Source organism: Octodon degus, unplaced genomic scaffold (genome assembly GCF_000260255.1).
Source record: "Octodon degus isolate 3935 unplaced genomic scaffold, OctDeg1.0 scaffold00077, whole genome shotgun sequence".
Lineage (NCBI taxonomy): Eukaryota > Metazoa > Chordata > Mammalia > Rodentia > Octodontidae > Octodon > Octodon degus.
In genome coordinates, this window is record NW_004524653.1 from 282,559 (window position 1) to 289,052 (window position 6,494).

The window sequence follows — 6,494 nt, forward strand, 5'->3', positions numbered from 1 at the left end:
TCTTGTATCAGACACATTCATTCTTTGAGCAGGAGTGAGCAGAAAAGAATAGAAAGAATAGACACCACTGTCAAAGGACTTTAGGGGTTGGCGTGTGTCAAGGGCATACCAGAAATGTCACCAGCATCCTCCCATTGAGCAATCCCAGCTACTTGGGGAGCGGGGTGCCACTTGGTCTCCACTGTGCACACAAAGCTGATGCCCCAGGACCAAGGCCATCAGCCTCCCAGGGGCAGAGCCAGGACCACAAAGCCAGATCTGTCTGGCCCCAGAATTCCTGCTCTCTGCTCTGTTCTGAGTACCAAAGGCTGAGAATACCTAGTTCTTTTTCTGTATTTTTACCTGGACCATCACTCTTCAAAACTCATGATTAAAGAACAGAAACGTTCAGTAGTATAGCAGGATACAAAGTCAACATTCAAAAATCAATAGCATTTCTGTACACAAACAACAAAGAGAGAAATTAGGGAAATCACACCTTTCAAAGTAACATCTAAGGAAATGAAATACTTACCAATAAATCTCGCAAAGGAAGTAAAAGACTTATATAGTGAAAATGATAGTATTCTGAAAAAAGAGATCAAAAAGGATTTCAGAAAATGGAAGGATATTCCTTGCTTCTTCATAGGAAGAGCCAACATCATGAAAATGGCCATGCTCCCAAAATTGTTATACAGATTCAACGTAATCCCGATTAAAACAGCATTAGTATGCTTCACAGATCTGGAGAAAACATTCCTAAAATTCATCTGCTACCAGAAGAGACCTAGGATTCCAAAAGCAATACTGGGTCACAAAGCAAAGGCAGGAGGCATCACAAAGCTACAATGATAAAATTATACTACAAAGCTACCATGATAAAATCAGCATGGTACTGGCAAAAAAAAAAAAGCAGACTTGAGGGTCATTGGAGCAGATCAAAAGATGCAGACATAACTACAAACACACTCAGCCACCTTACCTTTGACAAAGGAGCCAAACATGTTCCCTGGAAGAAAGATAACCTCTGTAATAAATGGTACTGGAAAAACTGACTTTCTACATGCCAAAGGTGAAAATTAAGGGCCAGCCAGATAGCTCAGCAGATTGAAGCACCTGCATAGGCAGAGCACAGTGGCCGGGACTCAATCCCTGGCTTGCTGTGCCAGCCTCGCCTCCCACCCTGGGGCGGGCTGAGATGACGACTGAGACTGGCTGTGATGGTGCACACCTATAATCCCAGGTCTTGGGAGGCTGAAAAATAGGAGGATCGCTACAATTCTGATCTATGTAGTGAGACTCTGAACACACTGTAGGCCCTGTACCAAATACATTAAAAAGGCAAACATTAGACCTATGTCTAACAACTCAAATGTTCATTAGACCTACAGCTTTCACCATGCACAAAATTACAGTCAAAATGGATCAAAGATTTAAATATTAAAACTGAAACACTAAAGTTTCTAGGGGAGATAGTAGGTAGAATCTTAAGGACATAACGGTAGGTAGAGAGTTCATGAACAAAAACCAAACTCCACAGGAAATGCTTCAAAGGATCAGTAATTGGGATCTCATCTTTTTGAAAAGTTTCTGCATGTCAAAAGAAATCACCAACAGAGTAAAAAGAAAACCCATAAATTGGGAAAAAATTATAGCCGACAGTTCCTCAGACAAAGGACTTCTATCGAGAACATATAAAGTATATTCAAAAATCAGGCCCCTGAAATTCAAGGACACAATCCACAAATAGGCATCTGAGATGAATATACACTTCTCAGAGGAAAAAAAAATATAAATGTCAAATAAATATATGAAAAAATGCTCAACATCATTGGTCATTCAAGAAATGCAAATTAAAACAGCACTGAGATTCCATCTCACCTCAGAAAGAATGGCTGTCATCAAGAAGTCAGCCAATAACAAATGCTGGGGAGGAGGGCTGCGGGGGAAAGGAAACCTTCTCCAGTGTTGGGGGTGCAGACTGTACAACCACGATGGAACTCAGTGTGGAGATTCCTCAAGAAGCTGGGATTAGAGGTCCCATTCAATACAGCTGTCGCTCTCCTACGTGTTTTTCCAAATGAACTGAAAACATCATGCCGCAGTGATTTATGTGCACCCGTGTTTATGGCAGCAGAGTTTATCATAGCTAAATCTTGGAAACAACCCAAATGTCCGTCAACTGAGGGATGGATAAAAAGGATGTGCTATTTTTACAAAATGGAGTATTACTCAACTATAAAACAGATGAACTGGAGGCCTTTGTAAGTTCGCAATGCAGCTAGACACCGTACTGGTAAGTGAACTAAGTCAGACCCACATGTGCAAACATCGTATTCTCCTGCTAGTGCAAGAACCTGAAAGAGTCAATAAAATCTGAAAGGTACGACAGATACTGTGAAAGGGAAAGAAGCAGTTTAATGGGAAGGAAAAACTTGGGTGAGGAAAAGGACGGAAAGAAAGAAGGTAAAAAGATATATTTGTGTATATATGCAAGACAGCTAGGATAATTATACTGCTGATTTCTGTTGGTCTATTGAAAGGAACAGTTAATGCTTAAGTTTTTTTCTTTTCCTTTTTAATTCCTTATAACTTTTTTTAACCAATTTTGCATGTTTATATCTGGTAATCTAAACAACTAATCTGAAGATATCATGCAATACAACAACCATTGTCAAATTCCTATTGTTTTATTTAGTGAAATGCTATATAGTTTCTAAGCTTTTCTTTCTTTCTTTCTTTCTTTCTTTCTTTCTTTCTTTCTTTCTTTTTATCTTTCTTTCTTTCTTTCTTTCTTTCTTTCTTTCTTTCTTTCTTTCTTTCTTTCTTTCCCATTTTGTATTCCCTTGAGAAAATAAAATTAAAAGAGCAGAAATGAATGCCAACAAGGCCATGGGATATACCCAGATTATTTTACTAGCCAGAGGGAATAAAATTAGACCAAGTCAAAGTGTTCTTACTTTTTCTTCTTTCTGCTTCCAGGGATGCATCAGATGTCTTCTTAGCACTCAGCAGGATGTAGACAAGAGTCCACAGAGGGAAGAGGACACGGTCACACACTTCCCAGCTTCTCCATTCTTGGGTTGAAGTGTAAGACAGTTTGGTCAGCTTGTAAGCAGGCAGCAAGCTATAGAAAGGGCCTGAGACAGCGCTGGGTGGCCAGCCACACCGAGAAGAATGAAAAGGAAAGTAAACAGGCAGTAAGATGAGGACTGTGACAAGGGACGTAATCCCTCAAGTGACATGCGATGCAATCACTGCCTAATTCAGGACTGAGTTTTCAGGAACATCAAAATGCAACATGACCAGTTTTTCTTTAAAATCTCAATTTCTACTAAATGCTGCACTCTTAACAGCTGACTCAGGGAGCCTGATTTCCAACTGGTCATTTTCAACCCACAGAGCTGCCTCTGATAGGCGGTCCCTGAGCAATCAAACAATTCCTATGCTCTGTTTATCCATAAAAACCTCAGGAACAAGGGCGTACCTGGCACCCCATTTCCTGGGACCTCTCCAGAAAACCAGGAGCTTTTTGTCCTTGTTACACTTCCAGCAAACACTTCCTCTTCAACCTCCTTTCCGTACATGATTTCGTCCTTCGACTTGTGAGACTGGGCCCAGGCCATGTGGTGATCGGCATTTGATACACATTCCCTCTGTCCCCCTCAGCAAGGTTCTAGGCCTGCACAGAACTAACCAAGTGGCTTGCTTTGGTTTCTGACTCTCCCCTTTGATGTGGACCTTGAACAAGCTAAAGCCACTTTCCCATCTGTGAAATGGGAATATTCACACAAGTCCCTCCTAAGATGACGCTCCTAGAACTCGGAGCGAACAATTATGATGTTGTTGTTCCCAGTTCTCTGTCCTTTTCAAGAACCAGGCTCAGATGGGGAGACTCCACCTGCCATCCGTCAGGGGAGCCTCATGTGGGTTGCACACTGGAAGCACCCGGAGCCTTTAAGCGTCTCACAGTCAGACCGTAGAACAACTCGGCAAGACTCGTGAGTGTGACCCCTTAGGGACCCCAGAGTCCCTGAGTTGTTACTGGATTTGAGGGCTATGGGGACTCCTAGAGATTCTTTCTAGGTTCTTCTTATTCTGGAAAAAGAAATGGACAAAACAAGTGCAAAAGATAGTACGACACAACTTAAAGTTTAAACAACAAAGAGAGAGAAAGGAGAAAAGTTAGGAAATAAGGTAGGGGCAAAACCATATATGTACATATACAAGTTGGATGAGGCAATAGTCCTAAGAGTTTCCATCAGGCTTTTGAAAGTAGCAGTTAATGGGCAGGATTCTCACCCTAACTCTCTATGTTGATATCTGTGAACTAAGAAACTACACTGAGGGCAGCAATGTGTAATACTAAAACGATGCTTGAAACACCTGTCATCTTGGTCTTCTAAATATGTACAGTTTCTGGAGCCGGCCAAATAGCTCAGCCGATTAAAACACCTGCAAGCAGGCGCAGGAGCTGGGGGTTTGATCCCCAGGCCTGCCGTGCCAACCCTGCCCCCAGGGTGCACTCAGACGGTGATTGAGACTGGCCACGATGGCGCACACCTGTAGCCCCAGCTCTTGGGAGGCTGTGAACAGGAGAATCACAAGTCCAATCTAGTAGTGAGACCCTGAACACCCTGTAGACCCTTCTCTAAAATACAGAAGAAAAAAATGTATACCGTTTCTAATGTCCTGTCGATTATTACTATACTCTCTTTAAAGTAAATTTTTTAAAAGGTAATAACTGAAAACAAGAGTCAAGAACAAAAATTTAAGATTTCTTGAAAGCATGGGGTAATATTCAATTATATGTCCCACCTTGCATCACTATATCTGTTAATCTGAGCAACAGATTTGATGATAAAATGGATAATATATCCATTATTGTTAATCAGCTATTCTTATTTTGAAAACCTGCAATGTACGTATTGTTACATTACCCTGTTTCTGTCTTTGCTTTCAGTTTTTTTTGTGTGTGTGTGTGCGTGTGTGTGTGTGTGTGTGTGTGTGTGTGTATTTTTTGTGCAGGGTCTCACTATACAGCTTACACTTATAGTGATCCTCCTGCTTTCTCCCTCCCTAGTACTGGGAATACAGGCATGCGCCACCACACCCGGACTCCATCGCCATCTCAGTGTGCCTGGGGGTGGGGCCAGCGCAGCACATCATGCCAGGGATCAAACCCTGGCCCCTGTGCTTACCTAAGCAAGCACTTCGTCTGCGGAGCTATCTTACCGGTCCTGCTTTTGTTCTTCTTGTTTTTATTCTTCAAACTAAAAGAAAATAATAATTTTTTTAAAAGGTAGTGCGGTTTTACGTTTATTAAAGATAGGGAAAAAACAGGTTCTGGCAGTTTAAGTGCAGGTCAATTAAAAGTAGGAAAAGAATTACACGGTACTGGGTGACTGCATGCACACCACTGTAAGAGAACTCAGGGGTGGCTCCTCTGCACCTCCCTCTCCTCAGGCTGACATCCAATCTGGGCCATTCCATCCTGGATGGGATGAGTCCTCATGAGAAGAACTGAAGACCATGCTTTTGAGTGGGCTCAGTACAGGGCTTTGGGAACTGGACCTCCACGATTGACAGGTCATGCCTAGTTGCCCAGCCAGCTTGCCCCACCCTCACCTCCTGCCTCAGCCTGAACCCAGCATCTGGCCCAGGTTGAGAGCTCAGAGCGAGTTCTTGGTTTTGATTGTACCCCAGGAGGGAGAACTTTTCTCAGCGTAGTGGAGGTGATTGCAGATCACCACAGGTAAGTGGCCCTGTCTCACCAGCAACAGCAGCCCCTGGTCTTTCTGTCATCACCTGTGTTTTGTTTTGTTTTGTTTAATGTATTTAGTACAGGGTCTATAGGGTCTCGCTACACAGATTGGATTCATAGTGATCCTCCTTTTTCAGTCTCCCAAGTGCTGAGATTACAGGTGTGTGCCACCACACCCAGACTCCATTTCAGTGCACCCTGGGGGCAGGGCCGGCACAGCAGCCTGGAGATTGAACCCTGGCCCCTGTGTCTGCCTAAGCAGCTGCTTTAATCCACTGAGCTATCTGGCTGGCCCTCATCATCTCTCTTTTGATCCTGAAGGCTCCTTGAAGTTCCTGCTGCTGGGGCCCCATGCTGGCAGGGCCTGGTACCTGAAGGGCAGCATGGCTTGCTCTCTAGATGTCAAGGAGAGCTAGTTGGCCTTGAGCTTCCCTGTGCTGTTCTGAGCACACCCATGTGCCAGCCATGGGCAGGAGGAGGTGGTCAGGCACAGGGCCCTGGAAGCAGGGGCTACCTTGGCCAGGACTGAGAAGAGGGTGTTGGCCCTGCTCCTTACCTTCACCATGAGCATGTTTTGTGCTGTGTTCCATGGGCACAAGATACAGGTGCCCTGTGATACCATGTCACTGATGGGAACAACCAGCCTTGGAGTGGCAATGGCCAGCTCAGGGCTCAGCAGGTAGTAATGGAAGACTTCTGGCTTCTTTCTCACATATTCTTTTATCTTTTAAAAAAAGATTAGACTCAAAAG